This window comes from Hyla sarda, chromosome 5, assembly GCF_029499605.1.
Source record: "Hyla sarda isolate aHylSar1 chromosome 5, aHylSar1.hap1, whole genome shotgun sequence".
NCBI classification, from domain to species: Eukaryota; Metazoa; Chordata; class Amphibia; order Anura; family Hylidae; genus Hyla; species Hyla sarda.
Window position 1 is genome coordinate 93,056,174 of NC_079193.1, and position 20,059 is coordinate 93,076,232.

The following is a 20,059-nucleotide window of genomic DNA, read 5'->3' on the forward strand; positions in this document are numbered from 1 at the left end:
ATCAGGTTAGCGTGCTTACAGTTAAGGGTAGTGGGAAACAAATCAAGGAGGTAATAACTTTATGGTCAGGAGGACCTCTGGGGAGACTTGGCAGAACAATGTAGAGTGACTGGTGCAACCCAAGAGTTTCTACCAAGTAAGGCATGCGGTAGGTCGTAGCTACCTTGAAACTCACAGTGGCACTGAAGGATAGACAAAAGCCAGCAGCCACTCTGTGTGTATTCCAACCTTGGGGAACCATTGGTGTATCAAGCAGTCCAGCCAGGGCCGCCATCAGTGGATTACAACCCCTACTCCTGTAAGGGGCCCGGAGGTTCAGGCAGGCCTGGCCGGCCCTGTCCTTTTTTTTTTCTTTTCTTTTTTTGCTTGTCAGTGAGTGACTGTGTCTGTCACTCACTGACCGATGGGGGCCCGCCACTGTACACTTCTCGCTAACTGACTGACTACATGCAGTCAGTCAATCAGTCAGAATACAGCAGTGTGCCACTGCCGTACATACCTGCTGGGCCGCTTCCTCTTTAAATCTGACCCGGTGCACATATGATGGGGCAACCAGTCTTGCCCCATCACTAAACTGCTACTTACATCTAAATTACAAATAGTATTTGCGTTGCCGGTGGGGTCCGGCTTTAGCTTTGATTACCTCGGTCCTTCTGTTGTGATCTGCACCTAATTTTAAATGCTACTTACATCTGCCTACTATCCTACACTATCTAATGTGGAGAATCTGTGCTACGCTACCTAATGTGGGGAAACTATGCTACGCTACCTAATGTGGAGAATGAATGCTACGCTACCTAATGTGGGGAAACTGTGCTACGCTACCTAATGTGGGGAAACTATGCTATGCTACCTAATGTGGAGAATCTCTGCTACGCAACCTAATGTGGGGAAACTATGCAACATTACCTAATGGGGAAAATCTATGCTATGCTACCTAATGTGTGGAAACTATGCTGCACTACCTAATGTGGAGAATCTATGCTACGCTACCTAATGTGGGGAAACTATCCAACGCTATCTAATGTGGAGAATCTGTGCTACGCTACCTAATGTGGGGAAACTATGCTACGCTACCTAATGTGGAGAATGAATGCTATGCTACCTAATGTGGGAAAACTATGCTACGCTACCTAATGTGGGGAAGCTATGCTACGCTACCTAATGTGGGGAAACTATGCTATGCTACCTAATGTGGACAATCTCTGCTATGCTACCTAATGTGGGGAAACTAAGCAACATTACCTAATGTGGAAAATCTATGCTATGCTACCTAATGTGTGGAAACTATGCTGCACTACCTAATGTGGAGAATCTATGCTACGCTACCTAATGTGGGGAAACTATGCTATGCTACTTAATGTGGGGAAACTGTGCTATGCTGCCTAATGTGGGGAAACTATACTACGCTACTTAATTTTAAATGCTAATTACATCTGCCTACTATCCTACGCTATCTAATGTGGAGAATCTGTGCTACGCTACCTAATGTGGGGAAACTATGCTACGCTTCCTAATGTGGAGAATGAATGCTACGCTACCTAATGTGGGGAAACTATGCTACGCTACATAATGTGGGGAAGCTATGCTACGCTACCTAATGTGGGGAAACTATGCTATGCTACCTAATGTGGAGAATCTATGATGCGCTACCTAATGTGGGGAAACTATGCAACATTACCCAATGTGGAAAATCTATGCTATGCTACCTAATGTGTGGAAACTATGCTGCACTACCTAATGTGGAGAATCTATGCTACGCTACCTAATGTGGGGAAACTATCCTATGCTATCTAATGTGGAGAATCTGTGCTATGCTACCTAATGTGGGGAAACTATGCTACTCTACCTAATGTGGAGAATGAATGCTACGCTACCTAATGTGGGGAAACTATGCTACATTACTTAATGTGGAGAATCTATGCTATGCCACCTAATGTGGGGAACTATGTGACATTATCTAATGTGGAACATCTATGCCATGCTACCTAATGTGGGGAAACTATGCTACACTACCTAATGTGGATAATCTATGCTACGCTACCTAATGTGGGGAAACTATCCTACGCTATCTAATGTGGAGAATCTGTGCTACGCTACCTAATGTGGGGAAACTATGCTATGCTACCTAATGTGGAGAATGAATGCTATGCTACCTAATGTGGGGAAACTATGCTGCGCTACCTAATGTGGAGAATCTATGCTATGCCACCTAATGTGGGGAACTATGCAACATTATCTAGTGTGGAAAATCTATGCCATGCTACCTAATGTCTGGAAACTATGCTGCGCTACCTAATGTGGAGAATCTATGCTATGTTACCTAATGTGGGAAAACTATGATACGCTACCTAATGTGGAGAATCTATGCTACACTACCTAATGTGGGAAAACTATGCTACGCTACCTAATGTGGAGAATCCATGCTACGCTACCTAATGTGGGGAATCTATGCTACCTAATGTGGAGAATCTATGCTACGTTACCTAATGTGGGGAATCTATGCTATGCTACCTAATGTGGGGAAACTATACTATGCTACCTAATGTGGGGAAACTATGCTATGCTACCTAATATGGAGAATCTATGCTACGCTACCTAATGCGGGGAAACTATGCTATGCTACCTAATGTGGTAATGTGGGGAAACTATACTACACTACCTAATGTGGGGAAACAATGCTACGCTACCTAATGTGGGGAAACTATACTACGCTACCTTATGTGGGGAAACTATGCTACCTTATGTGGGGAAATGATGCTACCTAATGTGTGGATCTGCTGCCTACCTAATGCAGATTAATGGGAGTTGCAGTGCAATTTTTGCAGTGTAATAGTTTCCCCAATAATGTGGGGAAACTATGCTACCTAATGTGGAGAATCTATGCTACGTTACCTAATGTGGGGAATCTATGCTGCGCTACCTAATGTGGGGAAACGATACTACGCTACCTAATGTGGGGAAACTATGCTATGCTATCTAATGTGGAGAATCTATGCTATGCTACCTAATGCGGGGAAACTATGCTACATTACCTAATGTGGAGAATCTATGCTATGCCACGTAATGTGGGGAACTATGTGACATTATCTAATGTGGAACATCTATGCCATGCTACCTAATGTGGGGAAACTATGCTACACTACCTAATGTGGAGAATCTATGCTACGCTACCTAATGTGGGGAAACTATCCTACGCTATCTAATGTGGAGAATCTGTGCTACGCTACCTAATGTGGGGAAACTATGCTATGCTACCTAATGTGGAGAATGAATGCTATGCTACCTAATGTGGGGAAACTATGCTGCGCTACCTAATGTGGAGAATCTATGCTATGCCACCTAATGTGGGGAACTATGCAACATTATCTAGTGTGGAAAATCTATGCCATGCTACCTAATGTCTGGAAACTATGCTGCGCTACCTAATGTGGAGAATCTATGCTACGCTACCTAATGTGGGGAAACTATCCTACGCTATCTAATGTGGAGAATCTATGCTATGTTACCTAATGTGGGGAAACTATGATACGCTACCTAATGTGGAGAATCTATGCTACACTACCTAATGTGGGAAAACTATGCTACGCTACCTAATGTGGAGAATCCATGCTACGCTACCTAATGTGGGGAATCTATGCTACCTAATGTGGAGAATCTATGCTACGTTACCTAATGTGGGGAATCTATGCTACGCTACCTAATGTGGGGAAACTATACTATGCTACCTAATGTGGGGAAACTATGCTATGCTACCTAATATGGAGAATCTATGCTACGCTACCTAATGCGGGGAAACTATGCTACGCTACCTAATGTGGTAATGTGGGGAAACTATACTACACTACCTAATGTGGGGAAACGATGCTACGCTACCTAATGTGGGAAAACTATACTACGCTACCTTATGTGGGGAAACTATGCTACCTTATGTGGGGAAATGATGCTACCTAATGTGTGGATCTGCTGCCTACCTAATGCAGATTAATGGGAGTTGCAGTGCAATTTTTGCAGTGTAATAGTTTCCCCAATAATGTGGGGAAACTATGCTACCTAATGTGGAGAATCTATGCTACGTTACCTAATGTGGGGAATCTATGCTGCGCTACCTAATGTGGGGAAACGATACTACGCTACCTAATGTGGGGAAACTATGCTACGCTACCTAATGTGGAGAATCTATGCTATGCTACCTAATGCGGGGAAACTATGCTACGCTACCTGATGTGGTAATGTGGGGAAACTATACTACGCTACCTAATGTGGGGAAACTATGCTACGCTACCTAATGTGGGGAAGCTATACTACGCTACCTTATGTGGGGAAACTATGCTACCTTATGTGGGGAAATTATGCTACCTAATGTGTGGATCTGCTGCCTACCTAATGCAGATTAATGGGAGTTGCAGTGCAATTTTATGGCATAGTACTTTTTTTTTTGGCGGGGGGACGGGGGGCCCAGGCACATTCTTTGCACAGGGGCCCTCTGTTGTCTGTGTCCGCCCCTGGCACCAGGCATAGGCTTCATCCCTCTATATGGGGCTGCAGCTCCATCCCCTGAAAGAAATCTCTCCCCCTGCCAGGTTGGTCCATCAACCCCCCCCCCCCCTCCCCGCCCTATTGCTTGCCCGCTTGCCACTTTAAAAAAAAAAGAAGAAAAAGCTCAGTTCACATGGCGCTCCTTTCATCACTGCTCCAGCTTTTAAGACACGCACAGCATTCAATATGCGCCGGTGGCTGGAGTGACAGGAAGGAGCCAGCAGCTTCATCCTGTCACTCCACCCCGGGCAGCGGCTTAGCAACAGACTGTTCGCACAGGAAGCAGAGAGAAGAGGAGCGACAGCAGCTGCAGGGGAACGAAGGAGAGGTGAGTGATTTTTTTTTCATGCAGTGAGGGGCAATGGGGGGCAATGTGGGGGGGGGGGTGGATATTATACAAAAGTGGGAACTATGAGGTGATAATATATGATGGGTGCAATATGAGGGGGATAATATAGAAAGGGGAGCAATATGAGGGGGATAATATAGAAAGGGGAGCAATATGAGGGGGTAATATAGAAAGGGGAGCAATATGAGCAGCATAATATTCAATGGGGACAAAAAGAGAGGGAATAGATACAATTTGGGGCAATATGAGGGGCATTAAATACTATGGGGGCAATATGAGAGGCATAAGATACAATGGGGGCAATGTAAGGGGCATAATATACTATGAGGGTAATGTTTCTGGCATAATAACCTATGGGGGCAATGTTTGGGCCTGCTAATGTATATGAACAATGTTGGGGCCTAATACTATACAGCTGCACAAAGGGATCTAATACTATCTGGGGCAGTGTAATACATATAGGGGGTTTGTATAGAGTTGGGGATTTTGCTGTAGCAAGAAGCCTAAAATGTTTGTCTGGCAGATTCGGTGAAGACGAGTTGTGATCAGGAGAAATCTTCATCATGACCCAGGACAGATGGAGAAGAAAGAGAAAAGTGAATGACTCCGATCAGAGAAGACGCCCCCTGTGAGTATGTGACTGTAATCACTTATATGGTCTGCAGCACCTGTGGACAGCTCAAATCTACTCCTATATAGGGGTTATTGATCTTTTTTATACTGTTTTTTATTCAATAACAATTAGTCAGTGGTAAAGTAGTGGTCATGGTGTGGCAGAATTAAATGTCCCTTGTATTGTGGTGTTATTAGTGTTACTGGTCTGCGTATAGTGGCTTTTATTTCCTTACAGTATGATGGTATTATTTAGTAATTGCAGAACTACTATATATACTCGAGTATAAGCCGACCTGCATATAAGCCGAGGCCCCTAATTTCAGCCCAAAAACCTAGGAAAACTTATTGACTCGAGTATAAGCCTAGGGTGGGAACTACATCATCCCCCCCGTCATCATCATCCCCCCCTCCCCTGTCATCATCCAGACCCCCTGTTCATATGACCCCATGCCCATATCACCCTCTGTCCATATCACCCCCTGTCAATATCCCCCCTGTCATCATCCAGACCCCGCTTTCGTTGTCTTCTCACCTCCCAGTTGTTGCTCTAGCAGCTGCAGGGACCATCCAGGGAGGGTGAGCCGGGCCGTCCTTCTTCACTTCAGGGACTGATCGCATTCCAGTGGGGAGGGTGAGCTGGTCTGGGGCATCCATCTTCACCGAGAAGCCCTCTTCTCCGCTCCGGGCTGTCCCCAGCGAAGTGACACTGCATTGATGCCGCTGCACAGGGACGGATGTCTCTGCGCGGCGGCGTCAACGCAGCGTCATGGGTCCGGGGATGGCCCAGAGAGAGAAGAGGGCCTCCCGGTGAAGATGGATGTCCCGGACTGGCTCCCCCTCCCCACCGGAATGCAGACGGTCCCAACGGTAAAGATGGACGGAACGTCACCCCCCCACACACACACACACACCAGTATGCCTAAAGCAACTTTTTTTGCTTCACTTGAGTGTAAGCCGAGGGGGCATATTCAGCATGAAAAATCGGCCAGGGGGCCAGACTACAAGCGGTTTAAAGGGCCCCAACATTTCTGATAGCAGCCCTGAGTCCAGCCTCTGTGAAGAACTGCTCAGAAGTGTACTGTAAAGTTAGGTTAATAATGTTCTGGTACTTTGTCTTGTCAGGGTTCTCACCTCTTTTCTGCACTACTACATGCTTCTCAATAGACAGCAACACCTCAGATGATACTAAGGAGCAGCTGCTTGTTTCCCTGGCTACCTGTCAATCAGCTAACCCCTTCCCTGCTGGATCCTGCATTTGGAACTGTAGCAAGTTCAGAATGCCTGTGCCCTTCCATGGTCTCTTGTATTCAGTGTATGACCCTGGCCTGGCTGTCTTTCATTCTGGTTCCTGATCCTGGTTCTGACCTCTGACTATGCTGCTTCCAGTGAGTTCGACTAGTTCTCAACTTTGGCTCCTGGCCTGTGATTGATTGTGTTTGACTAAGTCCATGGATTCAACTATTGATTACATTTTTGTATTTTTCATTATTTTAATAAATGATGTATGATTTGTACCGATCTATCATCTCCATCTGGTTTTGTGGTTCCTGACTTGTCTATGTTGTTCTATTCTGCCTCATTGTAAAGGACTAAAACTTTACTATTCTTCACCATCAGCTGCAACAAACATGCAGCTGTTAAATGCAGCAGACAATATCAACAATGGCATCATAGCATTTTGGTGCCTCTGGGTTTAAATGGATTTCTATGACAGCAAAGGGCCTAATAAAGGCCTCCAGGTTGCTATTGTTCTGATCCTATTAGGCCCTGCCAGAGGAAGGATTTAATAGAATACTCCTCAGTTTTCACTGACAGGCATAAGGATCCTTTCACACTACACTTATAGTGCATGTTTATAATATGCCCTGTTATACAGTCATGGCCGTAAATGTTGGCACCCCTGAAATTTTTCAAGAAAATTAAGTATTTCTCACAGAAAAGGATTGTAGTAACACATGTTTTGCTATACACATGTTTATTCCCTTTGTGTGTATTGTACTGTGTGTATACCAAAAAAGGGAGGAAAGAAAGCAAATTGGACACAAGGTCACACCAAAAATGGTCTGGGCAAAATTATTGGCACCCTTTCAAAATTCACGCCCCCTGACAAAGCCATTACATGCGAAAACTCGTTTGGGGTTGGAGGTGAGAGGTATTCTGTGGGTGCTCTGGTCATGTGTTGCTACTATTTGCATTAGCCTTATGCTTATCCCTGTACTGTACTTATTGCACTTATTGTACGTGGCCTCATGAGTGATTCATTAACCCTGTATACTCTACATATATTTATTATTCTTGATTTTGCACTATTTGCTGATATGTGCTTTATAATATCTTTATGAGTAATCTCATTCTTTTCTTCTGCCTGAGCAATTGTGGTACCTGTCCATATATATGTTTTTTTATATATGTTTTTATACATTTGTGTCCCTAATAAAGCTTGTATATATTTCTACTAAGATTGCGGTTGTATGTTCCCTTTTTTGGTGTATACATCTTATGTTGTCCATTCAACATTGCTTATGAGATAGACACTTTTTGCTGTGGTAACACCCATTAAAAATTGTGAAAAAATAAGATTTTTAAAAGTATGTGATGCTCCTTTAAACTCACCTGCGGCAAGTAACAGGTGTGGGCAATAAAAAAATCACACCTGAAAGCAGATAAAAAGGAGAGAAGTTCACTTAGTCTTTGCATTGTGTGTCTGTGTGTACCACACTAAGCATGGACAACAGATAGAGGAGAAGATAACTGTCTGAGGACTTGAGAACTAAAATTTTGGAAAAATATCAACAATCTCAAGGTTACAAGTCCATCTCCAGAGATCTAGATTTGCCTTTGTCCACAGTGTGCAACATTATCAAGAAGTTTGCAACCCATTGCACTGTAGCTAATCTCCCTGGCCGTGGACTGAAGAGAAAAATTGATAAAAGGTGTAAACGCAGGATAGTCTGGATGGTGGGTAAGCAGCCCCAAACAAGTTCCTCAGATATTCAAGCTGTCCTGCAGGCTTAGGGAGCATCAGTGTTAGCCCGAACTATCTGTCGACATTTAAATGAAATAAAACGCTATGGCAGGAGACCCAGGAGGACCCCCCTGCTGACACAGAGACATAAAAAATGCAAGACTACTGTTACGCCTAGCGCTCCGGGTCCCCGCTCCTCCCCGGAGCGCTCACGGCGTCTCTTTCCCCGCAGCGCCCCGGTCGGTTCCGCTGACCGGGAGCGCTGCACTGTCATGGCCGTCGGGGATGCGATTCGCACAGCGGGACGCGCCCGCTCGCGAATCGCATCCCAGGTCACTTACCCGTCCCGGTCCCCTGCTGTCATGTGCTGGCGCGCGCGGCTCCGCTCTCTAGGGCGCGCGCGCGCCAGCTCTCTGAGACTTAAAGGGCCAGTGCACCAATGATTGGTGCCTGGCCCAATTAGCTTAATTGGCTCCCACCTGCTCCCAGACTATATCTGATCACTGCCCCTGCACTCCCCTGCCGGATCTTGTTGCCTTGTGCCAGTGAAAGCGTTTTGTGTGTCCAAAGCCTGTGTTACCTGAACTTCTGCTATCCATCTTGACTACGAACCTTGCCGCCTGCCCCCGACCTTCTGCTACGTCTGACCTTGCCTCTGCCTAGTCCTTCTGTCCCACGCCTTCTCAGCAGTCAGCGAGGTTGAGCCGTTGCTAGTGGATACGACCTGGTTGCTACTGCCGCAGCAAGACCATCCCGCTTTGCGGCGGGCTCTGGTGAACACCAGTAGCCTCTTAGAACCGGTCCACCAGCACGGTCCACGCCAATCCCTCGCTGACACAGAGGATCCACTACCTGTAAGCCGAATCGTGACAACTACATTTTGCCAAAATGAACTTGAGTAAGGCAAAATCCTTCTGGGAAAACATCTTGTGGACAGATGAGACCAAAATAGAGCTTTTTGGTAAAGCACATCATTTTACTGTTTACCGAAAACGGAATACGGCAAACAAAGAAAAGAACACAGTACCTACAGTGAAATATGGTGGAGGTTCAATGATGTTTTGGGGTTGTTTTGCTGCCTCTGGTATTGGGTGCCTTGAATGTGTGCACTGTACAGCCCAATGTCAGAAAGCTGGGTTTGCGTCCGAGATCTTGGGTCTTCCAGCAGAACAATGACCCCAAACATATGTCAAAAAGCACCCAGAAATGTATTGCAACAAAGTGCTGGAGAGTTCTGAAGTGGCCAGCAATGAGTCCAGATCTAAATTCCATTGAACACCTGTGGAGAGATCTTAAAAATGCTGTTTGGAAAATGCGCCCTTCCAATAAGAGAGACCTGGAGCAGTTTGCAAAGGAAGAGTGGTCCAACATTCGGACTTATTGATGGTTATAGGAAGTAACTGATTTTAGTTATTTTTTCCAAAGGGTGTGAAACCAAATATTAAGTTAAAGGTGCCAATAATTTTGTCCAGACCATTTTTGGAGTTTGGTGTGACATTATGTCCAATTTGCTTTTTGTTCCTCCCTTTTTTTGTTTAATTCCAATACACACAAAGGGAATAAACATGTGTATAGCAAAACATGTGTTACTGCAATCCTTTTCTGTGAGAAATACTTCATTTTTTTGAAAAATTTCAGGGGTGCCAACATTTATGACCATGACTGTATATAATAAACAGATATTGTAACCTATTCATAGACCTATATTACTGGACAGATTCCCAAAAATGTCATTTTGGCCCCCATTTGGTTAATATACTTGGTGTTTGCTCTATAGAATAGTGCATTTCATAGAGCAATATAAAATATATACCATGGGGTATATATATATATATATATATATATATATATATATATATATATACACACAGTGGGGATCAAAAGTTTGGGCACCCCAGGTAAAAATTTGTATTAATGTGCATAAAGAAGCCAAGGAAAGATGGAAAAATCTCCAAAAGGCATCAAATTACAGATTAGACATTCTCATAATATGTCAACAAAAGTTAGATTTTATTTCTATCATTTATACTTTCAAAATAACAGAAAACTAAAAAATGGCGGCTGCAAAAGTCTGGGCACCCTGCAGAATTTATAGAATGCACTGTCCCCTTTGCAAAGCTGAGACCTGTCAGTGTTATGGATTGTTCTCAAGCATCATCTGGGAAGACCAGGTGATGTCAATCTCAAAAGTTTTAAATTCTCAGACTCAGCTGACCTTGCCCCAACAATCAGCCCCTTGGGTTCTTCTAAGCAGTTGTCTAGAAATCTGAAACTGAAAATAGTTGACGCTCACAATGCTGGAGAAGGCTATAAGAAGATAGCAAAACATTTTCAGATGTCAATATCCTCTGTTCTGAATGTAATTAAGAAATGGCAGTCATCAGGAACAGTGGAAGTTAAAGCAAGATCTGGAAGAACAAGACAAATATCAGACAGAACAGCTTGCAGGATTGTGAGAAAAACAATTCAAAACCCACGTTTGACTGCACAATCCCTCCAGAAAGATCTGGCAGACACTGGAATTGTGGTACACTATTCCAATATAAAGAGATACTTGTACAAATATGGCCTTCATGGAACAGTCATCAGAAGAAAACCTCTTCTATGTCCTCACCACAAAAATCAGCGTTTGAACTTTGCAAATTAACATATAAACAGGCCTGATGCATTTTGGAAACAAGTTCTTTGGACTGATGAGGTTAAAATTGAACTTTTTGGCCGGAATGAGTAAAGGTACGTTTGGAGAAGAAGGGGAACAAAATTTAATGAAAAGAACCTCTGTCCAACTGTTAAGCATGGGGGTGGATCAATCATGCTTTGGGGTTGTATTGCAGCCAGTAGCAAAGGGAACATCTCACAAGTAGAAGGAAAAATGGATTCAATAAAATTTCAGCAAATATTGGATGCTAACTTGATGCCATCTGTGAAAAAGCTGAAGTTAAAGAGAGGATGGCTTCTACAAATGGATAATGATCCTAAACACACCTCGGAATCCACAGGGGATTATATCAAAGGCAAAACTGAAGGTTTTGCCATGGCCTTCACAATCTCCTGACCTCAACATAATTGAAAATCTATGGATAGACCTTAAAAGAGCAGTGCGTGACAGACAGCCCAGAAATCTCAAAGAACTGGAAGACTTTTGCAAGCAAGAAAGGGCAAATATACCTCAAACAAGAATTGAAAGACTCTTGGCTGGCTACAAAAAGCATTTACAAGCTGTGATACATGCCAAAGGGGGCAGTACAAGATTTAACTCTGCAGGGTGCCCAAACTTTTGCAGATGCCATTTTTTTGTTTTCTGTTATTTTGAAAGTGCAAATGATGGAAATAAAATCTAACTTTTGTTGACGTATTATAAGAATGTCTAATCTGTCATTTGATGCCTTATGGAGATTTTTCCATCTTTCCTTGGCTTCTTTATGCACATTAATAAAAATTTTACCTGGGGTGCCCAAACTTTTGATCCCCACTGTATATATATATATATATATATATATATATATATATATATATGTGTTTTTTTTTTTTTTTTACATTGATACCTATGTATGAAAGAAGTCACAAAGGAGATCTATATGTTGGAGTTATACATTGGGGAATCTCTCTGACATACCGTACATTAGACAAAGGTTGAAAATAGTCAAATTCACTAAAGTGTTGCAGTGTATTATACAAGTGATTAAATATACATAGTCATTAAAGACATGAATAGGCACCAATAGATGATTAAAAAAAGGTTAATACAAAATAAATAAATAAATGTATTTTATATTTTACTATACAAAATTTATATATTTGGACAAAAAAATTAATTTTTTGAGTATCACAACATCTATAACAAGCTAAACTATAGAATTGTCATCTTATTTACCCTGCACGATGAACTCCAGTTTGAAAAAAAAAGAAAAACTATGCCAGAATTGCTTTTTGTTTATTCTGCCTCCAAAACCTAAATAACAATCAAAAACCTATAGCAAAATTGTATAAATAAAAAAGCCATTCTTAAAACAGGTAATATAAGTTATAGAATACATTATATGTACCCAAAATAGATAGTAAGTATGACATTTGTTCTACAGAAAAGGTCTCTTATGGCATTTTCAAAGGATGTATAAAAAAAGTTCTGCCTTATGAAATGCCGAGACTAAAAAAATATTTAAAATCACTGTATTCTAAAATTGGCTGCATCCTTAAAGGGGTATTTCCATCTGGAGAAGGCACCCCTTATTCATAAGATAGCTGATAACAAACTGATGGGTGGTGATGGATGGGGGTCTGACCACTGGGACCATTCTTACTGAGATTTTCTGGAAGGTATTTTTAGCTGATGCCTCCTAGAGAAAATATAAAATCAGTTATTCTCACCTGCTCAGCTCTCTTGCCGCTGCTGCTTTAAAGGGGTACTCCGGTGGAAAAATATGTTTTCAAATCAACTGGTGCCAGAAAGTTAAACAGATTTGTAAATTACTGCTATTTGAAAATCTTAATCCTTCCAGTACTTAACAGCTGCTGTATACTACAGAGGAAGTTGAGTTGTTCTTTTTAGTCTGACCACAGTGCTCTTTGCTGACACCTCTATCTGTGTCAGGAACTGTCCAGAGCAGGATAGGTTTGCTCTGGGGATTTGTTCCTACTCTGGACAGTTCCTGAAACAGACAGAGGTGTCAGCAGAGAGCACTGTGGTCAGACTGGAAAGATCTACACATCTTCCTCTGGAGCATGTAGCAATTAAGATTTTTAAATAGAAGTCATTTACAAATCTGTTTAACCCCTTAAGGACCAGGCACGCATGAGTATGTGGCAAGTGTAGTTCACGATGATTCCGCTCGCTCCACCAATCCACCCCCGACACGGATCTGCACCCAGCCCGGTGCACACAGATTCAAACAAAGAGAAGTGATCCAGCGTGGGTAAGTAGAAATCCAGACTTTATTAGAACTCACGGTAAAAGCAGTACAAGCAATCAGCAGATCAGACGCGTTTCAGGCGCATGCGCCCTTCATCAGTGACGAAGGGCGCATGCGCCTGAAACGCGTCTAATCTGCTGGTTGCTTGTACTGCTTTTACTGTGAGTTCTAATAAAGTCTGGATTTCTACTTACCCACGCTGGATCACTTCTCTTTGTTTGAACGTATGAGTACGTCACTGCGCCCTGGGTCTTAAGGACCAGGCACGTACTCATACGTCCTGGCGATTTCCGGTCCCTGCCGCGCGCCGGGCAGAGATTGGAAGCAGATGCCTGCTGAAATGCTTCAGCAGGCATCCAGGGCAAACGCCAAGGAGGGCCATGTCTGCCCCTCATGTCGGCGATCATCGCAAATCGCGAGGGAAATCGCCCCTGTGATCTGCGGCGTTGCCGGGCTGATCGGGTCTCTGGGACTCGACCGCCCGGTCATTTTGCACAATCCCGGTTGTCACAGACAGCCAGGACCATGCTGATGCATAGGAGCGAGGTGGCAAGCCTGCCACCTCCTCCTATCCCCTGCGATTCCTAACCAACCAATCACAGGGGGGGGGGCGGAAGTCGTGGCGGGGGATGGGGGAGTACTGGGGCTCGGCCCTGGTACTTACCTCGTCCCTGAAGACCCGGATCCCGGCAGCGGAGATGGCGGCGGTGGCGACAGGTGAGTGGATCTTCGACGGCGTTGCGGGTCCTTTGCAGCAGTCCATCTGGTCCCCTTACACAACAACTCCCAGAATGCCAAGACAGCCCTTGGCGTCTGGGCATGCTGGGAGTTGCAGTTTTGCAACATCTGGAGGTCCACAGTTTGGAGACCACTGTGCCCTTCCAGATGTTGCAAAACTACACATCCTCAGTATGCCCTTACTGTCCAGGCATGCTGGGAGTTGTAGTTCTGTAACATCTGGCCCTTCAGATGTTGCAGAACTACAACTCCCAGCATGCCTGGGCAGTTTTGGCATACTGGGAGTTGTAGTTTTGCAACATCTGGAAGGGCACAGATTGGGAACCACTGTATTAGTGGTCTGCAAACTGTAGTCCTCCAGATGTTGCAAAACTACAACTCAAAGCATGCTGGGAAGTGTAGTTCGGCAACATCTGGCTCTAAAGATGTTGCCAAACTACTACTTCCAGCATGCCTGAGAATGCTGGGAGTTGTGGTTTTGCAACAACTGGAGGCACACTAGTTGGTATACATTGTCTGTTTCCTAACTCAGTGTTTCCCAACCCGTGTGCCTCCAGCTGTTGCAAAACTATAACTACCAGCATTCACTGATAGACCGTGCATGCTAGGAGTTGTAGTTTTGCAAAAGCTCTAGGTCCCCCCCCCCCCCCCCTGTGAATGTACAGGGTACATTCACATGGGCAGGGGGCTTACAGTGAGTATCAAGCTGCAAGTTTGCGATGCAGCAAATTTTGCGCGGCAACTCAAACTCGCAGCGGGAAACTCGCTGTAATCCCCCGCCCGTGTGACTGTACCCTAAAAACACTACACTACACTACACTAACAAAAAATAAAATAAAAAGTAAAAAACACTACATATACACATACCACTACACAGCCCCCCTCCCCTCCCAATAAAAATGAAAACGTCTGGTGCGCCACTGTTTCCAAAATGGAGCCTCCAGCTGTTGCAAAACAACAACTCCCAGTATTGCCGGACAGCCGTTGACTATGCAAGCATGCTTGGAGTTTTGCAACAGCTGGAGGCACCCTGTTTGGGAATCACTGGCGTAGAATACCCCTATGTCCACCCCTATGCAAATCCCTAATTCAGGCCTCAAATGCACATGGCGCTCTCTCACTTCGGAGCCCTGTCGTATTTCAAGGCAACAGTTTAGGGCCACATATGGGGTATCGCCGTACTCGGGAGAATTTGTCTAACAAATTTTGTGGGGCTTTTTCTTTTTTTACCCCTTATGAAAAGGTGAAGTTGGGGTCTACACCAGCATGTTGGTGTAAAAAAATATTTTTTTTTACACTAACATGCTGGTGTTGCCCTATACTTCTCATTTTGACAGGAGGTAAAAGGGAAAAAAGCCCCCAAAATTTGTATTTCTCCCGACTACAAGGATACCCCATATGTGGGCGCAAAGTGCTCTGGGGGCGCACAACAAGGCCCAGAAGGGAGAGTGCACCATGTACATTTGAGGTGATTTGCACAGGGTTGGCTGATTGTTACAGCGGTTTTGACAAACGCAAAAAAAATAAACACATGTGACCCCATTTCGGAAACTACACCCCTCACGGAATGTAATGAGGGGTGCCGTGAGAATTTACACCCCACTGGTGTCTGACAGATCTTTGGAACAGTGGGCTGTGCAAATTAAACATTTTGTACAGCCCACTGTTCCAAAGATTTGACAGACACCAGTGGGGGGTAAATGCTCACTGTACCCCTTGTTACGTTTCTCAAGGCGTCTAGTTTCCAAAATGTAATGCCATGAGGGGGTTATTTTGCTGGCACCATAGGGGCTTCATAAATGCGACATGCCCCCCGAGCAAAATTTGCTCTCCAAAAGCTAAATGTGACTCCTTCTTTTCTGAGCATTGTAGTTCGCCCGTAGTGCACTTCAGGTCCACTTATGGGGTACCTTCATACTCAGAAGAGATGGGGTTACAAATTTTGGGGGGTCTTTTCTGCTATTAACCCTTGCAAAAATGTGTAATTTGGGGGGAAACACACATTTTAGTGAAAAAAATGTTTTCTTTACATATGCAAAAGTCGTGAAACCCCCGTGGGGTATTAAGGCTCACTTTATTTCTTGTTACATTCCTCAAAGGGTCCAGTTTCCAAAATGGTATGCCATGTGTTTTTCTTTGCTGTCCTGGCACCATAGGGGCTTCCTAAATGCGACATGCCCCCCGAGCAAAATTTGCTCTCAAAAAGCCAAATATGATTCCTTCTCTTCTGAGCATTGTAGTTCGCCCGTAGTGCACTTCAGGTCAACTTATGGGGTACCTCCATACTCAGAAGAAATGGGGTTACAAATTTTGTGGGGTATTTTCAGCTATTAACCCTTGCAAAAATGTGAAATTTGGAGGGAAACACATTTTAGTGAAAAAAATATATATTTTTTTTACATATGAAAAAGTCGTGAAACACCTGTGGGGTATTAAGGCTCACTTAATTCCTTGTTACGTTCCTCAAGGGGTCTAGTTTTCAAAATGGTATGGCATGTGTTTTTTTTTTTTTTTGCTGTTCTGGCACCATAGGCGCTTCCTAAATGCAACATGCCCCCCAAAAACCATTTCAGAAAAACGTACTCTCAAAAATCCCCTTGTCGCTCCTTCGCTTCTGAGCCCTCTACTGCGCCCGCCGAACCATTTACATAGACATATGAGGTATGTGCTTACTCAAGAGAAATTGGGCTACAAATATAAGTATGCATTTTCTCCTTTTACCCCTTGTAAATTCAAAAAATTCAAAAATTGGGTCTACAAGAACATGCGAGTGTAAAAAATGAAGAATGTGAATTTTCTCCTTCACTTTGCTGCTATTCCTGTGAAACACCTAAAGGGTTAAAATGCTGACTGAATGTCATTTTGAATACTTTGGGGGGTGCAATTTTTATAATGGGGTAATTTGTGGGAAATTTCTAAAATGAAGACCCTTCAAATTCACTTCAAACCTCAATTGGTCCATGAAAAATAGTGAGTTTGAAAATTTTGTGAAAAATTGGAAAATTGATGCTGAACTTTGAAGCCCTCTGGTGTCTTCCAAAAGTAAAAACACGTCAATTTTATGATGCAAACATAAAGTGGACATATTGTATATGTGAATCAAAAACAATTATTTGGAATATCCATTTTCCTTACAAGCAGAGAGCTTCAAAGTTAGAAAAATGCAAAATTTTCAAATTTTTCATAAAATTTTGGGATTTTTCACCAAGAAATGATGCAAGTTACCACAAAATTTTACCACTATATTAAGTAGAATATGTCACAAAAAAACAATCTCGGAATCAGAATGATAACTAAAAGCATTCCAGAGTTATTAATGTTTAAAGTGACAGTGGTCAGATTTGCAAAAAACGCTCTGTTCCTAAGGTGTAAAATGGCCTGGTCCTTAAAGGGTTAAAGGGGTTATCCAGGAAAAAAAAATTTTTTATTTATCAACTGGCTCCAGAAAGTTAAACAGATTTGTAAATTATCTTAAAATGTAAAAAATCTTAATCCTTTCAGTACTTATGAGCTGTTGAAGTTGTTGTTCTTTTCTGTCTAAGTGCTCTCTGATGACACGTGTCTCGGGAGCTGTCCAGAGGAGAAGCAAATTCCCATAGGAACTGCACAGAGCAGAATAGGTTTGCTATGGGAATTTGCTTCTACTCTGGACAGCTCCCGAGACACGTGTCATCAGAGAGCACTTAGACAGAATAGAACAACTCAACTTCAGCAGCTGATAATTATTGGAAGGATTAAGATTTTTTAATAGAAGTAATTTACAAATCTGTTTAACTTTCTGGAGCCAGTTGATCTAAAAAAAAAAGATTTTTCCTTGAATACCCCTTTAACTTTCTGACACCAGTTAATTTGAAAACATTTATTTTCCACCCAAGTACCCCTTTAACACTGCCTTATTTCTGCTGCTCTTTTCTTTCTGATTTCCTGTGATGCTTTATTTGGGCATAAATTGTGTGCTCAGCACTATGACTGGCTAAGAAAGCAGTTCCTGCTGAATAAAACATCTAAGAAACCAAGAAGCAGAGAACAGGGAGGACCAGGTGAAGACAGACCTCCAGTGACGAGGAAGCGGGGTAAGTAAGTATAGCAGTTTTTTTTATTTTACTGCACAGGGAAGTATTAGCTAACAATAACTCTCAGCTCATAAAACCCATTTAATGTCCACTTTTAATGCAAATTTTGGTCATTACCGACTACATTTTCTTTCCCTCTGTTTTGAATGTAACAATTTTTAATTTTAAGAAAATAAATGTAAATGTTAATATTCATAAAGCCTGACATTCAGTTATCCCATAGGGAGTGTACTATTCCCTGGAACACAGTATTTAATTGCTAAGTATGTAATACTCTGTAGACATTCCGTGTTCAGCTCCTCCCACCTGTGCTTTGTGGTAAATCCAGAACTGTTATATGTAGGTGGCACAGCTGTTTATGTTGACGGGCTCAGTGGCTTGGGAATTTTGACAACACATTTAGTTGACATGAGTAAATCAAATCAGGTTTATGCTTGATGTTATTCCCTTTCTTCATTAGAGACAACATGTTGCCAATATTTTGCGTGAATCAAGCTGCAGGAACCCAGTTATGGATTTATGAAACGTAGGAAGAGGAAATATAACATTCTAAATGTGACTTTGCAGTGATAGAGATAAACGGCTGCCATGTGGATCAATTTCAGTTAGAGGAGGCATTTTAGGATGACAGTATAATCATGTACAAGTCTCCTTAACAGATACCCAATCTACTAGAAACATTTCACTTATTAAGAGGTGATTGGCAGCACAATCCGATTTATAGAACTTATACCAATCTACCTTCTTCAGACCAGGAGTAACTTAAGACTGTATCCAATTGAATTAGTATGGCACCCTACTTAACCTATTTCCTCACATGTGGAACCAAATTTAGACATAATAAAATGTACATCTAATCTTTCACTCAAGTAAATGTATTCTGCCGGAATATATTCTGGGGGAAAATGAAGCTTTGTATCTATCTGTAATTGGTTTTGATGGTGACCATATTGTATAATTAAAGTTGTCAGTTCAGTTATTTTTACATGTATATAATACATCTATCTCATAAGAGATCAAATATTAGAATCATGGTTGGGAGAGAGAGAAAAAGACCAGGGGGTGCTCCCTTGTAATGTATATCAGCTTGGTGTGAGCCCTCCACCACACCTAGGGGATGTACTCACCTTTCTGGTGATGGCAAACTGATCCACGGTCCTTCCGATTAGTGGTTGTCAGAGTGTGGTGGGGTAAAATTGCAGATGGATGCCGTAGAGCTGCTACACTCCCATCTGGTACTGGACTCCCGTAGGGAGATCAGTATTAGTAGTGCGAATGGAAGTGGGAAAAATACGGTTTTAGAGGCACTGCTCACAGGTGGTCATGAAACGACAGACCATTGTGCAGACGTGTTGTCCATTCTTTGCAAATAAAATATGTATTGTCCTATGCCGGCCTGAGTCTGTCATTTCGGGACCACTTGTGAGCAGCGCCTTTAAAACCGTATTAGAAACATAGTACATGATATCAACAATAATAGGATTCATATCACTTTGTTTCTTGTCAAATGATAAGGAAAATTTATATATTGTTTTATGTTTATTAAAGGGGACTTTTTTATGAACTTAGTTATTGATGCTTCTATCCTCAAGAAAGGGCATCAATGGCTAAGTATTGGGGCTGCAACACCAGGCAACCCTGCCAAGAAGTTGTTCATACTTGCTGTACCTGGATATACAATATGGACAGATTTAGAAGCTTTTGCTTTGTTCATTATGTCATAGCATTGCAACTCAGCAACTGTTAAAGTCAATGGGAGCTGAGCTGCAGTAACCCACTGCGGCCATTACACAGTGTAAAGAGTTGAGGCTTTCAGCTCCATTCTCAGTGTATGTTCAGGGGCAGCAGCTCTGCTAAACAGTTCTTTTGT